The 19158-nt window shown below is 35.3% G+C and overlaps 1 protein-coding gene across 1 annotated transcript in view; it reads right to left on the reverse strand.

Moving 5' to 3' along the window:
- The window catches only part of LOC116176281 (sortilin-related receptor-like), an 81560-nt gene extending 81233 nt beyond the window's left edge, over positions 1–327 (reverse strand). The window contains exon 1 of the mRNA XM_031494773.1: positions 181–327. The gene's annotated coding sequence lies outside the window, so the exon portion shown is untranslated. The remainder of the gene's footprint in view (positions 1–180) is intronic.
- Positions 328–19158: the final 18831 nt, after the last annotated feature.

A 19158-nucleotide genomic window follows, 5' to 3' on the forward strand; every position in this document is an offset into this window, starting at 1 on the left:
ATTATAGAAGGAAGTATGTTTGAGAATTACAATGTAATAGTTGTTCCTAATGGAGGTGGGAAGAAAATATCCCCAATGGGGAGTGAAAAAATTACTACAATTATTAAATATTGCACGATTTGTGCAGTTATTACCGTCTCTACTACCTCAAATTTCACTTATAACGCTAAGGATTCTTACCTTAACAAACTGCGAAAATCACTGCTCACTTTTCCAATGCCACTAATCAAGCGCCTGGTACTGGGTCCCACATAATCCAGATAATTGTTGTTGCGTATTTCTTTGGGTTTGTAGATTGGGAGACGGACTCTTTTCGAACGCTGAAAAAAGATACGACATGAATGTATAAAAATACTGGGTGTCGTGATACATGGTATATAACAAAAACAGCCAAGTTTTTTGATATAGAATAGTTTATTATTATTAGTATTTGGAACGAATAGAGTTTCCGTACGAAAACAGTTTGCAGACGAAAAGTATTATCTTCAACAAATGGGCCAATGAGCATCTAAAATTTCATGTAGGGTTGCTGTCCATTATTTTGTAATGCTTAGAAAAAATCGAAATAATATATCTACGCTACTGGGAGTTTAGGCTTTTTAAGGTGGTAGGCCAAATGTAAAGACCGCGTTTTAAATAAAATTTCTCTATTTAGGTTGGCATTGCATCAGAATACTAAAAATATTAATGTGATATTCACTTATAATTGTACAAGAGGTTTGTGTTTTATCGAGTAAATTTGGGTTGTTTAGGTAATGCAAATCTGTTGCCTAGCAATCAGACGAGAAAAACTGGCAACACCTAAAGTGGAGTATTTTTAGGTTGACAGTTTTTCGAGTCCATTGCTAAAAGGAAACAGAATACATGGATTTTTTAGAGTTTAATCCTTGGCAATGGAATATGTGTGAACTACTCAAAATAATTCAAATTGGACAATAGAAAGCCTTTAGAACGATACGCTCTCTGAGTATTGTAAACTGGTACTATTTTGACAGTTTGTGCTTCACGTCATTTTTGATAACCACCACCACCACCACTTTGCTTCTTGTGTTCCTGTTTCTGTTTTGTTTTGCGTTCCCCGTCACCAGTTTTATACAAACTCATTGTTTTCAAGAGCTTGGATTTACGACGTTACTAAGTATGTAATATACATAAAGTGTTTTTTGATTGTTGAATTCTATAGAAGTAATTCATGTAACAATTGATTCAGAAGCCCTAAATCATGAGTTTAGAGAGAGTTGTTCATTTTGAAGCTCGCATTCAACAAAAAGAACCTTGTCATTGAATTTTCCGTACGAAACCTAGTTAGCTTCCGCTTGCTTCGGCTGCATTTGGCATGTGAATTGGATATACAGAGTGGCCCAACGAGAAGTATACAGAGGGCTTTTAGGGTATTAAATTTAGAAATTTCGAAAAATCCTCGAACACGTCAATTTTGTATTCGAGGGGGACAACTTTTGGGATACAAATCACGAACCCAAGTCTTCACCCCTCTGCGTAGGGAGCTTTTTTTTTTAGAAAAAAACCATTTAATAGAATCAAATAAATCGATAAAATTTACCAAACAAATCGTTGCCTTTGAAACGAAATTCCTGGCTCCTTTTTGCCACTACGGCTTTTACATTTATAAGCTGAACAAATAACCACTTTAATAAACTTATAAACACTGTCTATAATTAATAAATTTCAATATTTAAGGCAAAAATAAACGTTGATGGTGACACTACGACTTTTGGCACCAAAATAATGACCGTCAACTATTTTAATTCACAAAATTCATACGTTGTCGTATATACACGTTATCAATCCTCTCTCTCTCTCTCTCTCATTGTCTATGTGGGAACGGATAATGCGATAATTGGTTAGAAAATGAATAAGTGAAAAAAAACCGCTAAAGGGTAGTTTATACGGGAAATTAAATTGCGGTAGTACTTCTGAGAGTAACTTGCGCCAGCGTTTACAAATAAGCCAGTTGTAAATAGTATAATAGTAAATTAATACAACAAAGTCAGGAAAAAGATACATTACTGGCGAGGAAATATTAAAATGCGAGTCCCCTTTGGGGCCGAGTACTTTAATTTCCGGCTCAGGTAATACCATTTTACTGACAAGTTTTGTATTCAATTTTACCCGAAATCGTATTTTAATATAAAATTTCAATGTTTATATAAAACTTTTGATTAATGTCAATCTGTCAGTGATGACAGGAGTCATTACACACATTTGGAAATGTCACAAATGCGGCCGGTAAAGTGACGGTGCGGCCAGTAAAGTGACAAGCGGAAAGAAACGTAGTCTGCACTGCCTCTGTCATGGAAACTCAAATTTCCTGACAGAAATTACGCATGACTATTTTTGGTAAAAGCAATTTCTCTCATCAAGTACTCTCAGAAACTTGGTTTCAGCAAGTGTTTGAATGCGCGTATACACAGTAGAATTTTGATTTGATTTGCCACAACTCCGGAAATTCTTCAAAAGTGTTAATTAAAGAAGACGTGTCTTCTTTTGATCACACACGTTTTCCCTCCATGTAATATAGCACTACACACCAACTTTCAACAAGATTGAAATAAATGTCAATCTTCTGTCAAAACTTGTTTAGACGTGCAAGATTTTATAGCAGCAATTACTTGCCGGCAAGTTTTCGACTTGCTGGGAGAGAGCTCTCTATCGCTGTTTACATTATGAGTGCTCTCTGACAAAAATTGAGAGTTTACTATTCCGTGTAAATTACGCTTAATAGTGCATTTGTCGCTGGAAAAGTTGCAGGTAACTTTTGCCGCTGTCAAGGTGACAATTCCACTGCGGTTTATGGGATTATTTATACATGAGTTAAATTGTTGATATAATCGATTACAATAACTCACAATGTTTTAACTTGATCCGAAACTAGTGATCACAAATTTAATTAGAACAGTTTTCTGACGGACGGACAGACGGACGGACGGACGGAAGGACAGACAAAGTGGCCACAATAACGCGTTTTTTTTATTTTTGTGGAAATGCGCTAAAAAGCTAAAAAGGCGAAGATTATAACATTCAATCCATGCGGCCGACAGGTGTTAATTCTTTTAAATTTTAATAATAATAATAATAATAATAATAATACTTCTTTATTTCTTACTATATACATTTCTTAGTATGAAGTCTTTTCAATGCATAAGAAGAAATACGTCCTAATGTATTACATTTACCTACTATTCTAAAAATTCGTTAATGGAATAGGGTTCCATGTTTATTAAAAATTGTTTTAGTCTTCTTTTAAATTCGTTAATATCCCTAATCAGTTTAATACTTTCTGGGAGATGGTTAAAGAATTTCATTGAATTGTAGTAGGTGCCCCTTCTAAACAATGACAAGTGGTATTCAGGTATTCCACTACACTAGAATTCCAATACACTAGAAAGTACAGTGTACCAACTACAGTGACGGTGAAAATCCCTAAGTGGTATAATATATAGGGTGTTTCTTAAAAAGAGACTAACAATTAAATTATATACGGAATGTAAACATAAATTTTGAAATTTCTAAATGGCACATTAAAACTGCATTACTTGTTAAATTTGGAGCAAAACATTACTGGTTTGGCAGTCAAAGGCTTGCCAGGCCTAAAGTGATATTGAAAATATAAAAAATACGGAACATTCGGAATATTGAAATTTTAATGAAAGATTAATTGAAAATTTAGAATGATTTTTCCCTAACCCAGAAAGGAGAGTGTGACGGGAGGAGATATGACTAAGTTAAGTAGGATGTTGTTTGAAAACTGCATTTGACTTTCTTTTTCTTTTTGGTTCAGGGTTGTAATAGTAGAAATGTGTAGGTTGTGCTAAGGGCATTGGATGTCTGTTTTTTCGTTGACACAAGTCTCCATGTTGTTCTGCATGTGACACATTTCTAAGAATCTCCTTTTGTAGGTGTTAGTTTCTTCTTCTAAGATGGTAAATTTATGGAAGTTGAAAATGTGGTCTGTGAGATGTTGATTTATTCGACCGCGAACCGAAACGAACTGAATGCCACAGCGTTAAGTAACCATTCACAACTCACAGGTCACATTTTCAACTTCCACAAATTTACAATCATAGAAAACGAAACACCTACAAAAGGAGATTCTTAGAAATTGTGGTTTATCCAATTAATTTTAACTTCTGGACGTGTTTAATATAACATTTTGTAAGTGTTTACGCTTGAAAAATTTGTTAAATTAATCGTTAATTACTTAGTGGGTCCACTAAAGAAGGACAGCGATAAGCGTCAGAAATATCTGGTGTGCCAAATAAAGCTACTGAACCAAGTTTTCTTTCTTTGGCCTACACATCCTACAAACTGTCAGCTGTAAGAAAAAAAGCGACTCGAGAGTTTTTCTTTCCAGTGGTACCAACTGAAGTGGCATTAAAACATATTAACCCAATAATATTTTCGATCGAAGTCCGGAAGATCATTTTTGTAATAACCTCCTATCGTGTTCCGGGAATTTTCTACAATGTAAATGGAGTATAGCCCACTTCATGATTCTGCAGAAAGATATTAATGCGAGATATCAAAATATTTGCATTTCTCTGGATTTTGAGACACAACACTTGATCAGTTTGAACGTAAACAGCAACACAAAAATTGTAAGACAGCTTTTGTCAGTTTTGACTACAAGAATACAAGCACCTTTTTGATGCTTTATATTTTAATTTGAAAGAGAATGTGTTAAATATACCGAATAAAATACGATGCACTTATGCAATGTGTAATTAGTATCCTCTTCGTGAGACTGTCTCGTATATAGCGAGTTAAACGAAAATTTCAAATTTAATTGAGCCATAAAGTCTCGAGGGGAATAAATTGTCGGATCAATTGTACACATATCGAATCCAAACTCTAGGGAAATATACGAAGTCTTGATGCCGATCAGTTTTAAATTTACCTACGAATAGCTTAGCCGTAAACGGCGATAACCTATACCGTTTGTGCCATAATCGCATTGAAAGAAATTACCATTCACTGTTTTAGATTACCTCGAGTGGAAGTGTATGAGAAAAACACAACTATAAGTATATGCAGATCTAAGAATTTAGATACTACATTCGATGGATAATATATAATCAAAATAATAACGCCAACCTTATACCTACTTTATAAGAGACCAAAGGAAATTAATGGAAATGTTACTTTTATTCATCAGACAATTAATTGTTAATTAATTGTTAATTTCTGATCCACAATGAAGCACTAACGAAGTACTAAGGACTTTGCATGGTGATGTCATTGGTGCTTCATATCAGTGACTAACTTCCTGGACCTCCTTCAATCATGATATAAACTTCTGCTGTTTCATCTTGTATTTCCACATCCCATGAATTCGTTCTCTTCCATATAGTCCAGGCTAAATAGCTCTAAAATAATTTATTTAAAAAAAATGAGTTACAGGGTGAAACCGGGTTTTTCAGGTAGGTGAAATGAATAGAAATTGGGAAAAAATAATTAAAACAGCTGAATTTTTCCGCGGGTGAAATCACGGGGGTTGAAAGGGGTGGAAAGTGGTGTTTTGCAAATTGTGGCAAAACTATTAATTTTAGACGAAAATGTTAAATGTAAAAGTTATAGAAATTTAAAAAATGAGCAACTTTTGTATCTGCACTATTTTCACATAAAATGTCAAATTTCGTTTTCATTTTCTATACATTAAACGGTTGGAGATGGGCGGTTCCTGTTAGTGCTTTTTTTTTGAAAATCTGAATCTGTTATCAGAATTTCCATAATAAACTAGATGTAGAAGCTACAGGCTCCTACTTACTTATTTCTTATGGGCGCGATATTGAATTTTTACGAGCTGAGATACACAAACAAGAAATTCATTTGAATGCATGGCCGTCATAGCAATGCTGAATCAGCAAGATGCAGAACAGGTGATTTTGAATGTTTCTTGTAAATTTTAGTAAATGTATTCAGTGTGACATGTCATTATTTTTAGCGCATTTCCACAAAAATAAAAAAAAATGCGCTATTGTGGCCACTTTGTCCGTCCGTCCGTCCGTCCGCTCGTTTTGCGACGCTACTAGTTCTTTATCTTAAGAGCTATTGTTCTACTTTTTTTCGCTATTTGGTTCGTTATGGTGTCGAGTCTTGTACCAAGGAAGGAATTTTTTCTGTACCGCTTACAAAAAAAGTTATTGTAAAAAAAAACAAAAAACCGTTTTTTACATGTTCCATAACTTTACACTTTTGCCGTTTATTAACGATCCTAGAGATCGTTTATAATTTTGCATTGCTATCTGTCGTCTGTATGCTGGTCTGTCCGTCTGTTTCTTTTGTCTGTCTGTCCATCTATCTGTCCGTGTGAACAATAACTTTGTTTAGAAATGTTCGATCGCTTTTACATCTCCGTTAGTTATGAACTGAATTGCATGAAATTCAATATGGGCATAGCCTTAGCCATATAATACGCAATGCCAAAAGTTGAGTCGAATCGATTCAAAATTCACAGTGCCCTTTTCGCATCTCGACCATTTATAAACCAAATTGCAAACTTTTTTACTTATAAAAGTATTTGAATGAAATTTGATACATAGGCACTTGTAATAAAGGTAAATCAAACGCCAATTTCAAAATTTGGTTTTGCGCATGCGCAGTGCCAACTTTTTTATTTGCGGAAGAATTTACACGAAATTTGATACATAGGCACTTGGGATAAAAGAAAATCAAACGCCAATTTCAAAATTTGGTTTTGCGCATGCGCAGTGCCAACTTTTTTATTTATGGAAAAATTTAAACGAAATTTGATACATAGGCACTTGGGATAAAGGAAAATCAAACGCCAATTTCAAAATTTGGTTTTGCGCATGCGCAGTGCCAACTTTTTTATTTATGGGAGAATTTAAACGAAATTTGATACATAGGCACTTGGGATAAAGGAAAATCAAACGCCAATTTCAAAATTTGGTTTTGCGCATGCGCAGTGCCAACTATTTTATTTATTGAAGAATTTAAATCAAATTTGATACATAGGCACTTGGGATAAAGGAAAATCAAACGCCAGTTTCAAAATTTGGCTTTGCGCATGCGCAGTGTCAACTTTTTTATTTATGGAAGAATTTAAATGAAATGTGATACATAGGCACTTGGAATAAAGGATCATCGAGCGCCAGTCTCAAAATTTTCTTTTGCGCATGCGCAGTGCCAACTTTGTTATCTATGCCACCATTTAAGTGAAATTTGATACTTAGGCGCTTGGAACAAAGGAAAATCTAACATTAGTTTTAAAATTTAGGTTTGCGCATGCGCAGTTCCAACTTTCTTATTTAAAAAAGCATTGAAATGAAATTCTTCGCATAAACTGAAATTGAAGTAGCACGTCAACAATGGATTGCCCATGTGCAACGCTATCTTTCATATTTGTGGCCGGATTTTTACGATTTTAACAGAAGTTGCATCTTATAAATGGGAAATGAATGCAAGTGGAAATGCGCTTTATGTAAGTCGTTTACGATTACTTTTTAACTTGTTCTTTTTTGTCCCTATAAGAAATACAAAAGTAGCAGCTGTATTTTCCGAAAAAAAGTGCCCAAAAAAGGTGCTAACTGGAACCGCCTATCTCCGGCCACTTAAGCTGGGAAAATATGTAAACAAAATGTGACATTTTCACTTTTTCGGTAATATCTCAGTTATTTTCAAAGATTTTTCAAAAATTTCAAAAGGTTTTTTAGTCATAAAAAAAGGTAACTCCCATTCAACCTACACTGTATCTCTCACCGTTGCGGAGATCCCAATGGTAAGCCATGAATTTGAACCACCCTGTGGAGAGTAAGTATTTAGATATGAGGATTCACCTAAGTCGTGTCACGGTCGCCAAAAATGTAGATTCCCGGAAAAACTACGCGTATTGAGCTTTTCGATCAATTCAAAGACAACTTCTTATATTTGGTTGCTCTGGTTTTTACATGTTACACACATGATCAGATTAATTTTCAGGTCGCATTTTCAGAATGGCAATTATAACTCAATTTAGTTTAGTTGGTTCATTCTGCATAAACGTTGCCTTTCATGTTCATAGCAGATAAAAGCGATGTACAGATCGATTAATTTCAAAGTTAATTAATCTTATCTTAAATTGACATGAGCTTTTATAATGCGTAAAGTGTTTGGAAGCTTACTATTTAGATGTTTGGGGGAAAATTAGCACGTAGCAGATGCAGTAATTATGCCAGATTTACCTTTTTCCCATCGAGCTTGTTTTTCCCCAAATTAGACCCGTGTCCCCATGGCAATTTTGAAATTTTGCGACTTTATTTTGTTTATTTTGGAAATGATTCAATTCAATTCTGATTAGAATCTTTAAATACAACTACGATATTAATCACCCAAAATTAACCTTTAGTTTTCTTTTAGTTACAAAGACACAATACTGACATAGTTAAATATACTGATCGCTTGAAGACTGAGACATAATAAATCGCAGTAGTGATTGATAAATGTCCCTAAAAACAAAGAGCTGGTAGCACTGAGTTCAAATATAAATCTGTAGGTATAAATTTAATTTCAAATGAATGCCATTGAAAATGTTGCGCTACCACTCTCTCTCTCTAGGAATTTGGAAGCACGTCAACATGCGAAAGTCAACTTGATACTTTCTCTTAATTTGAATAAATTTGCAATATAAAAGACGATGCGAAACAGCTTTCAAAAACATTTTTTGTCAAGTATCTCAACGTGCCATTTTGACCATTAAAATACGCGCTAGAACTCCTATGGGAACTTTTTGTTATAAAAAATTTGTACGGATCGTGCGTGGTGCCTTGCCTCTGCAGTTCACGCCAGCAGCCAAAAACCTCTTTTTACTTTTACGCTGCGTACAAATTACCGTTAATTATTTTGCGGCGGGGTTGTACTTGAACGGAAAACCTTTAAAATGAGCAACAGGAGGAAAGTTTCACCTGTGGATTTTCATCAGCCATCGAAACGGACCGACTTTCCCCTTCCTGTTCGCTCCCACAGCCCCTTCAGAAAATGATACAAAAGCATTCAATTTAGTTTCCAAATTGAGTTTATGCTCCGAAACAGACCTTAAATCACTCTTAGCGCGCATTATTTTCGATGTTGCGAAATAAAATTGATATCGTGATATCGCGCATTACGCCTATTTCGGAAGGGGAGGGGTGGGGGGGTGTGTTCTTTAGATGATTATTTTCTACACCTTATATTCGCGTGCCTGTATATATAAATAAAACGAAACCGAATATAGTAGGATATATCGCAACTCTCATCGGGGACGAATTTTATCATACTCTAGAAATTTAATTAAAAATGTGTCGTTTAACTTGATTAAGATTGATACTTAGTCAAATGACGAACATAGTTCAATATTCCTTCTTTCAATCTTAGTAGTAATCACGCAACCCCTACAATGCCTTTTTCCCAGTTCCCGAAGTGATGCTCTTGAAAACACTCGAAGAACAGCGTAACAATTTGACGGGGAAAAGTTTCCTAAATTTTTATTTATGGACCCCAAATCGACGAAACACTCCCCCTTTAATACACTACTGGATAAGACTAGGATAAAAACGCACGAATACTTCAATTAATTACGATGGAATTTTCTCGATTTTTCATAGATGCAATGCAAGTCTGGTGCATCTATGTATATCGATTCTGAACCGAACTTTTGCACTGCAAAGAACGGTGTCATCCTTCAGAAGCAAATATGCAAGCACCACTTGTGCTGCATTTCCTCACGTAATGTTTTTCCTTTTGTCTTTAGTTTGTTTGATTACATTACCGATTACATGATTGCATTGCATTATTGCTAAATTAATGTCATGTCACTGAACTACAAATGCATTATGGTATGTTCTGTTTCTTGTTTACTGCAGCCCCTAATAAAAATTCCTTGGTTCACTTTGCAGATTTAGGTATTTCTAAATATTTATATTTAGATACAGTATGTTCACTTATGGAGGGATTCAAAAGGCATACAATACGCGTGAGCAGAATTAAATTATATAAATTGATTTTGTAGCTGTGTTCCTTGGTTGCTGCAGTGTGGACAGTGATAAATTGTTTCTTTTTTAATTGAATTTCATGCACTATTTCATTGCCGATATGTAAACGTAACGTTTATCACTTACTTTATCTGGAGGCGAGTTGATTTAGTTCAAGAATGTTGAATAATTGCACTTGGCATTGGATTCATTAATCTATACTAATATTTTGCCACGACATATTTTTTATGGCATTAGACTACGTCTATTTGCCACAGAACTATTATTGGATAGCATGAATTGATGTTGTAAATTTCAATTTTTGATCTAAGTGAAAATCGTATTAAAATGTCGCACACAACTTAATGAATAAGACAAAAGAGTAGAGATTCTAATGGGGAGAGGAATATTAATATCAATGAGCTCTTGATATAGTATAGAGAAGTGGGATCTGCATTTAACTTGCAATTGAAGAGTATATGGTTTAGATCTGCATTATCACAAGTACAAAGGGTGGAGTCAATTATACCAATCCCATGAAGATGAGCTCGAAAACGGCCATGATTTGAGTTTTAATCGGGTTATAAAAATGGAATGAGTTTTCTTATAATTAAAGGTGTGGAATGGTTTTTGGTAAGGACGAATGAATACTGAAGTACTGACTGTTAGAGTTATTTGCAATTTCTTTGTAAAGAGATTTCCAAGAATTTTTATTTCTCCAGTAAGGGTTTGTCCTAGGGTTTGTCAAATTTTCGTTACCAACTAGGTAAGTATATTTTATTGACCATAAAGTTGCATTAAACGTCCTGTATTTAATTAAATATTTGTTTCGTAAGTATACTGCCTCCGAAGATATAGAGGCAGTTCCTGTGCTTCTGCTAATACTGCTTAATTTGGTGAAGACGTCATGGCGACCAGACACATTATTAGGGCTTTAAATTGTATCCGATCCACAGTTAATAAATTATAATTTGAAGCTGAACCGTATACCATTGAATAAAAATAGTGTTTTTATTCAATGCGTATACGTATAGTACACCCATAATCCAATATGGAACTTATTTTTTGGTTTAATGTACTTTATGTAGCTGCTCCATAGGAGTTTATTATCGATAATTATAACTTGGTATTTCTTTCAAGCAATTAAACATACGTTTCAAGTCGATTAACCACCTATCATACGAATTGTGGGTGGTATATAAACATATACCATCGGCATACTGAACAATTCTGATAGTGTCGTCCACCAAACCCTACAGATCTGCAGTATATATATTAAAAAGGAATGGGCTCAATATTGAGCCTTGTGAGCGACCGTTATAGAGAATTTTAGGTTATTATAATCACGCAAAAATATTTTTATTATACCTGAATCACAATCTCCGTTTTAAACACTCAAATGCGTGCGAAAAAAGGCCTTTAAAACACACGTGCTTTAAAGTTGCTAAGTAACGATACTTCAAGTATGACTTTTGAAACTGTCAGCTGGGTGAAATAGAAAATCCTCTTAGGTCGCTTTCTGTAAATGCAGAACATTTCTTTGGCTTGTACCTATCCTTTGATTGAAGGTTTCACAAACGTGCGTAATTTAGGGTATGCTTCCAAATCTGTTCCACTTTTAATCGCAGCATTGTTTGAAGTTTTGAGTTAATGCACCAAAAGATAGGAGATTTAAATACCTTTAGCATTTCCTTCATATATCCCAGCATTATCGATGCATTTAAGACTTTATTCGTAAGTAACTTCCTTTTCATCCATGGAAACAACTTTTCATATTCTTTATAATAGGCTTTACTGGTGTTGGATTTTACACCTACCAACGTTTGTTTAGATTTTACAACAAGCGATTTAATGGACGGTGTATTATCTTTTTCAACGGAAATCGTTTTATTCACAAAGACGACGATTTTTATAAGCACACGTCAAATGACATTTCCATGGCAATCGTGAAATTTCGAACACCCAGCCCACTTAATTAAACATGTATTCGAGTATAACGTCAATATGATTTCATTGTATTTCCTATTTTTAAATTATACTGCAGGTATAATAAAAAATACTATAAGATACACGTGTATAATTGGTCTTTAAAGCACTTGCAACGTTAAAGGCACTCCGCTTTGCGTCGTGCCCTTAAACTCGTTGCGCGTGCTTTAAAGACTTGATTATACACTTGTATCTTAATATACTATTTTCTATTTACAAAAAGATTAACATACAGGTTGGCCATTTGAAAACCAAACAGAGCCTATTTTGGGGACCTCCAAACATCTACGAAAGCATCCTCGGACCCGTCAATTTTTGATTCAAGGGGAAACCATTTTTTTTTACTAGTTTCGCCCCCATGAGGGCAAAGCCATAGCCGGGGTGACAAGTGCTCCTAAAATTTTAAATCGAATGGTCGAACCTTATTTTAAAGGTATTTTTATGTGAATTATAACGCTTAAGTTTTAAATCAATTTTATTTTCAGTGCTTAAAGCTAAAATCAATCAAGTAAATGTTGAAAATGTTGGTCTTCGATTCCCATACAATAATACAGGTTTTGTTCAAACCTTTCCCGTACATTTTGAAAAACTTCTGGGGTGTTTTGACGACATTCATCAATTATTCTTTGTCGCAAGTTGTCTAACGATGTTGGCTGACTAGCATAAATTTTAGTTTTTCAATGGCCCCATAAAAAATCTAACGGACTTAAGTCCGGGGAATGAGGATGCCATTCAATAGCTCCTCTTCATCCAATTCATTGTCCTGGACACGTTTGGTCCAAATATTAACGAACCCTTGCAGCACAGGGGGATGGCGCATAATCTTGCTGAAATACTAGACGATTTTCCAAGACTTATTTTCTAGTATCTCCACCGACTCTGGATAAATCGTATTTTCTCCGGGTACGTCTCTCCTGTTAAATTTCCATGTAAAAAGAAGGGACCTACGATATGATTATCAAATTGCCAGTCCAAACATTCAATTTTTCCACATAAAAATACCTTCAAAATCACTCGACCCTCCCATTCGATTTAAAATTTTGGGGACGCTTGTCACCCCCGCTATGGGTTTGCTTTGGGGGGCGAAACTAGCAAAAAATGGTTCCCCCTTGAATCAAAAATTGATGGGTCCGAGGATTTTTTCGTAAATGTTTCCAAAATAGGCTCTGTTTCGTTTTCAAATGGCCACCCTGTATTTCCTATTGATACCTAGTCCTACCATTTTTAAGTATAGGATATCCAAATCAACCAAGTCAAATGCCCCTTTTAAGTCAATAAAAAACACAACATACACTTGTTTCTTGAAAAACCGTGAATGTTTCTCAATGAAGTGTTCTAGCCTACATTTTATCATTCTTTTGAAGGTTTTCGAAACGCATGACATTAAAGAGATGGTCGGAAAAATGATGGAAGATCTGGTTACTAATAGCAGAAGTGTATTTCTGCTTCATCCACCACTCGTTAAAAATCTCTAATAGAAAATATTTTCCAGTTAAGGGAAGATTGTCTAATTTGTTATATGTAAAACCGTCCAATCCAGTTTCTGCTCTTTTTTTAGCGCTATTTCCAATTCAGTGCGTGTAAAATATTTGGACAATGAATCTGCATTGGAGTGGAAATTGAATTGAGTATCGTTCGTATTAGCGATATTACCAGAAACCAGTGTGTTTTTATTTAGCCTGTCTAAAAATGATGCCTAACTGCCTCTTCGTTTTAACTTAAAAATACACATTTAGTTTTAGGAGCAATATTTTGATAGTGGAGGTAATTATTGAAGTTACTTTAGTTTTTGAAAGCTTTCAAGGCTTCTTTCCTACTGTTAACTAGACCTGAACATTCTTTATAATCCTCATCCCACCAAGAAGATCTTGGGGTAACTGGAGTGAAAGATTTTTTTTCAAAAGAGATGGCATTAAAAAGATATGATATCTTATATTTATTACTTAATTTATTTGAAGGTGCTAAATAGGAAATAATTGCGGTTTCTAAGATCTTTTGGAAAGCAGGCTAACCAACGCGAGAAGTGTTCCATTAGTGGACGGATTTGGAGTTAATATGTAAAACTATTTTAATGGGACAATGATCAGAACCTAATATATCTGAATGTACAGACCATTCTAAACGATGATTGGCGCAAAATGGGGAAGCAAGTGTCAAGTCGACTGTAATGTTAATTAACGTACCGAATGCTCCTTGCACTATATATTTGGACAGGTAATAATGCATTTTTATATTCAGCAAGGTGCTTCGGATATGTGAATAGGTATAATTTGATTGATGATCTCGCTTTGGACGTTACAAGTAAAAAGGGCACAGTACGCCTGACATACATCAGAGATATATTTATAAGTACCTGTTTTTATGTGTCTTAGAAAAGGACCACTCTGCTGATGTTGCTAATCGATTATTTTAGTTGGCCTTTTGTGTGTGTTCCCGTTGTGCCACTTATTTTATTGTATTTATCCCTTGTGTACGAAATTCTTTTAACACTTTAACAGTGACCAACTCCTAGCGTGTTCAAATACCAGGCAGTTCTTGTTGAACTAAAGACGAAACCATGTGAACCTATTGCTAGTTTTCTTATGTGTGTCAAATATAATTTTTTTATAAACTCCAGTGGAACCTATGATTCGACATTTCATAAATTTAATTGATAATCATTCTAATATTCTAATTAATTGCGCTACACAGGTTATGTTCATTTCCCTCGTCTGTCATGTGGCTTTAGTATTTTTTGATCTAAAAATAATTTCTAGATATGCCTACTTCTCAGCTTTAATAGCAGCAGTAGTCATATTTCATTAAGTTAAAATTAAAAGCTTTCGTTATTTGGAAAACTTTACGCTCAAGAATATTATTCAACCAATGTTTTGCAGCTCAACATCTGAATAAAATAATCTGAACAAACTGTGGCCAAATTGCTACAAAACTAGATGAAGTCTGAACGGTAATACAAAATTTTTGGTTTCTAGCACAGAATTGCCGCTTTTCATGCCTCAATCTAAGCCAAAGTGACACACCACACACTCGCATATAAGGAAAGGCAGCCTGATGGACAATGCAACCAGAAGCCGTCTACTATGAGCAAACGCATAAATGGTAGTATTCGGCACTAATTGGCCACGGAAACGCAGAGTGGTAGAAGGGATTGAAATGGCCTGTGGTTTACAGCAACTATTATACTAGGCGTAGTTCACCTAGAACTGTTTCCTACAGAACCCAAAATTTAAGACACTATAAAAAAAATTAATTCAACCTTTTAGCTAAGTTAATATAATTTACTAGTAAACTCAAATTTAATTTCTAATTACAAATGACCGATATCCGACGCATGCCTAATTTTAATTAATCATAATGCATATTTTCGACAAAGTTATGTTTAATTAAGTCCGTCCTCGGCCCACGCTCCCATCGGCCGCATTTACGCACCTTAATTTCGCGAAATATAAACAAAAACGATATTAAATTACGTATTCAGTTCTATTATTCAATATAAATTAGTAAATAAATATTGCCTTTACAATATTCCTATGGTGGATTCGCATTGAATATTATTAACAAACTGCCTGACTACATTCCACATTCTACTGCAACGATTCAATCTCGTCGATTCTGTACATTTTTAGTAACCGTCTACGTATTGCAAGACCAAATTCCACCTTGTTTTAAAATTATGCAAGTTGAAGCGCCGTTTGTTCCAAAGTTAAACAGGTAGATACAGGGTAAGTTAAAAAGAAAAAAAACTTACGGCACTTACAGCCAGGAGAAGTAATTCCGCGGCGGTATGTGATTTTTTTTCTATGTCGGGGGGAGATTATTTTCATGTTCTGGGGCAGTGGTTTAAGTGTTTTGTACTATGTTAACTTACCCTACACCTGTTGAATTTTGGAACAACCGGCGCCTCGTATTTGACTCCCGAGTGCTTTCTTTAGAAGTTTTATCCATTTCATTCATTTATTCCTTTCTAGAACTTTATACAGTCGATTCGATTACGATAATTTATAGCATCGAAACTGCGTCGTCAAATAAATATCGCCCCTTTAAGAGGTTACCCATACTAATATTTAGGAAAGGCTCGTTTAGAAATATATCGCTGCATTATGTTAAAAATGACATAGCTACAAGCAGCACGTATCTGTTAGCGACTTTTGCCATGGGGTTCAGTTAGCGTGGGTAGGAAAGATTCAATTTGAATTTTGTTGCGCAAACCCCCGTGATTGGCCTGGGTACGTTACACAAGTTTTACAATGGAAAATTTACGATTTGGTATTGCTGAAGACGTTAATGCAAAGTAATGTAGGTACAAATATTTGTATAAGGTAGTGTTTTAGTGCCAGTATAGGTTCTCATTGTGAGGATCGTAGTGCTCAAGCTATGACGAAAAAGCGTTCTTGTAGATGTAGGTACCAGAATACAATTTAGCTTATTATCTTCCCAACCTTCATGTTAATTATGGCAATATTGCATCAGATTGAGAGCGAAAATCGAGTTAAATACTGTGACGGTGATTTATTCGAAAATGTCCTGCAATGTCCAATTAAAATCGGGAAGTGTTGGCGTGTGGGTTCGGGTTAAATCAATTAGCCTATATGCAATTTTCGAAGCCTTTTTAATTAGGTTAATTGCTTTTAGCAATTGAAACTCCGAAAACTAAATTATTAGCGCCCCTAGTTCGTTCAACAAGTAGTTACATTCTCGCAGGTAGTAAAAAATCTATTTTAGACGAGTCAAATGCGCCGACAGCTTTTCGCTTAATAGCTTCCCTGCATAGGTCGGAAAAGTGACGTTATGTCAATGGGGAAAATAAATGCGGAGAAAATGGCCTTGCGACTATTCTAGATGGTCTTTATGCCTTGCAAGGCCAGTTGGGTTCCGTACAGGTCAATGCAGCAGACAAAACCTAGGAAAGGTCGTAATTGTGCTCGCTAGAAAAGCAACATGTTAACAATAAAGGCATGTGCAAAATCGATAATTCCAAGGATATCAGAGTAGTAGGTGACGTTATAAGGGATTCGCACCACCCGCTCTTTAAACTGAATTGTTTCCACTTGCAAACCCCTTTGCACAAATCTTTTCCAGAGGATCGCGGCGAGAAATTATTCGATTCGAAAACGAGAGAAAATTGGCGAACCTCATCTCGCAACTTTTGCATACGAGCAAATCAATAAAATGAACGTAACCCCAGGTGCTGCTATTTTATGTTTCAACTTTATCAAAGTATCGCGGTTTAACGCGACGGTATGTTATAAAAAATCGAAGCTATTTGTCGGGAAAGAAATTAGGTTCATTTTAAAATAAATTGGAAGCTGCGGATAAATTATGTTATATCACCCAATAGGTAGGTAGGTACTCCATTGTAACTTCGGCTTTCTGCTTTCGCACGTGTTCTCCATAAAAGAAAAATTCTAAATTTATTCAAGCAGGTTGTTGCAACAACAATTTTATTTCTCCCCTCATATCGCAACTTTTACAGGTTTGCCAGAGTCACTGCTAACGCACCTTTGTTACTCACTTTTTCTACGGTTCATCAAATTGCAGAGAATATGTTAATTACTTAAAGCATTCTTCATCCCCCAGAATAATACTTTAACTGAAATTCACAATCGTAAAATAAAGACTGAATTTTAAAAGTCAGATGTAGAAATTTTACATTTTGATGATGTATATATAAAAACATTTCATGAGTGATTCTGAAACTATACTTCTAGTGATGTAGTTTGAAGAACATTCGTATTTCAACATAAAAGCTAAAAATTTCAAATAATGCCATTGTACAGGAAATTTTAGTATTGAATGAAACTGAAATTCGTTTTTGGAACTAACCGGATAATGATTGTAATGATTCTGCTGGATAATTCAAAAATCAATTCCTAATACTGGTGGACCCCAAGTCCAGATGGTCAGAAATGGCTCTTCATATTTAACTCATTTTTAGTACCCATCAACTCCGAGAAAAAGTGTTTTCCCGAGAAATTTTGGTGTAGTTGATTTTTAGTAAAAAAGGAAGGCTATACACTGTTTTGAGGCCCCCAAAAAAAATTGTCTCAGATCAACCCGGAAAATTTTTTTTTTATAGAATGTGGCCTGTAGAATCCATAATTTCAAACTGTTCCAAGATTGGGCTACTAGATCAAAAGTTACAGCCCTTTGAATTTTCTTTCGAAATTGGTTTCTAGTCTATAACTTTTGATTGAGAAGTCTGATCGAAAAAATACGAATTGTTTTGGATTCTACGCACCAAAATTAATAAGAAAAAGTGTTTTCCCGAGTAATTTTGGTGTAGTCGATTTTTAGTAAAAAAAGGAAGGTTTAGTATTCAAATACTATGCGAAGTATTCGAATACTTCTCAAAGTATTCAAATACCTTGCGAAGTATTCGAATACTAAATATTTGTGAAAGTATTTGAGTTACAAATACAAATACTGCTTCCATAAAAGTATTTATTTACAAAGTATTTGAATACTTTAAAGGATTTGAATACTAAAAAGTATTTACAAAATCGAATACTGCCCAGCTCTGGTTCACAGCCATAATCGACCATTGCGAATTGAAAGAAAATAATTTCAAGATGGCGTCACTTCTGTAAATACCGGAAGTTGGCGCCATCTTTATTATTTGTATAAACATACAGGTATAAACATACAGGGTGATTCCTATAGTACCTGCCACCGTTTGGGAGCGTGTAGGTGGTGCGTAGGGGAGTATTTTGATATAGGACACTTGGGGTCGGAAATCTAAAATAAGGGTGCCAGAGCCAAATTTACCTTCTGGAATTTCGCGCCTGTAGGTAGGCAACCCAACCGGCCGGCGGTGCACACGGAGCGATCTCAGGCGGCGATGTGTGGCTGACACTTGATCAGAATTTTGTTTAAACCCACGAAATCCCGTCTGCAACGACGCGTATCAAGTGAATAAACACTATGGCACGTTTTACTAACACGGAATACGCGGACATGCACTTCATGTACGGATTGGCAAATGGTAACGCACGAGCTGCACGACGAGCGTACGCTGAGCGGTATCCAAACCGTCAGTTACCCTGCAGACAGGTCTTTCAAGAAGTTCACTTCCGACTGTGCGAGACAGGGCAATTGCAGGTAAGCTGACGGAGGCTTAACTTTACACACAGATTCGTGATGCACATCGATACTTGGGTCATTTAAGCACCCATTTCGAAAAGTTTGTTTGTTTACACCGACCTCCTCC

The sequence above is a fragment of the Photinus pyralis genome, unplaced genomic scaffold (genome assembly GCF_008802855.1).
Source record: "Photinus pyralis isolate 1611_PpyrPB1 unplaced genomic scaffold, Ppyr1.3 Ppyr1.4_LG7, whole genome shotgun sequence".
NCBI classification, from domain to species: Eukaryota; Metazoa; Arthropoda; class Insecta; order Coleoptera; family Lampyridae; genus Photinus; species Photinus pyralis.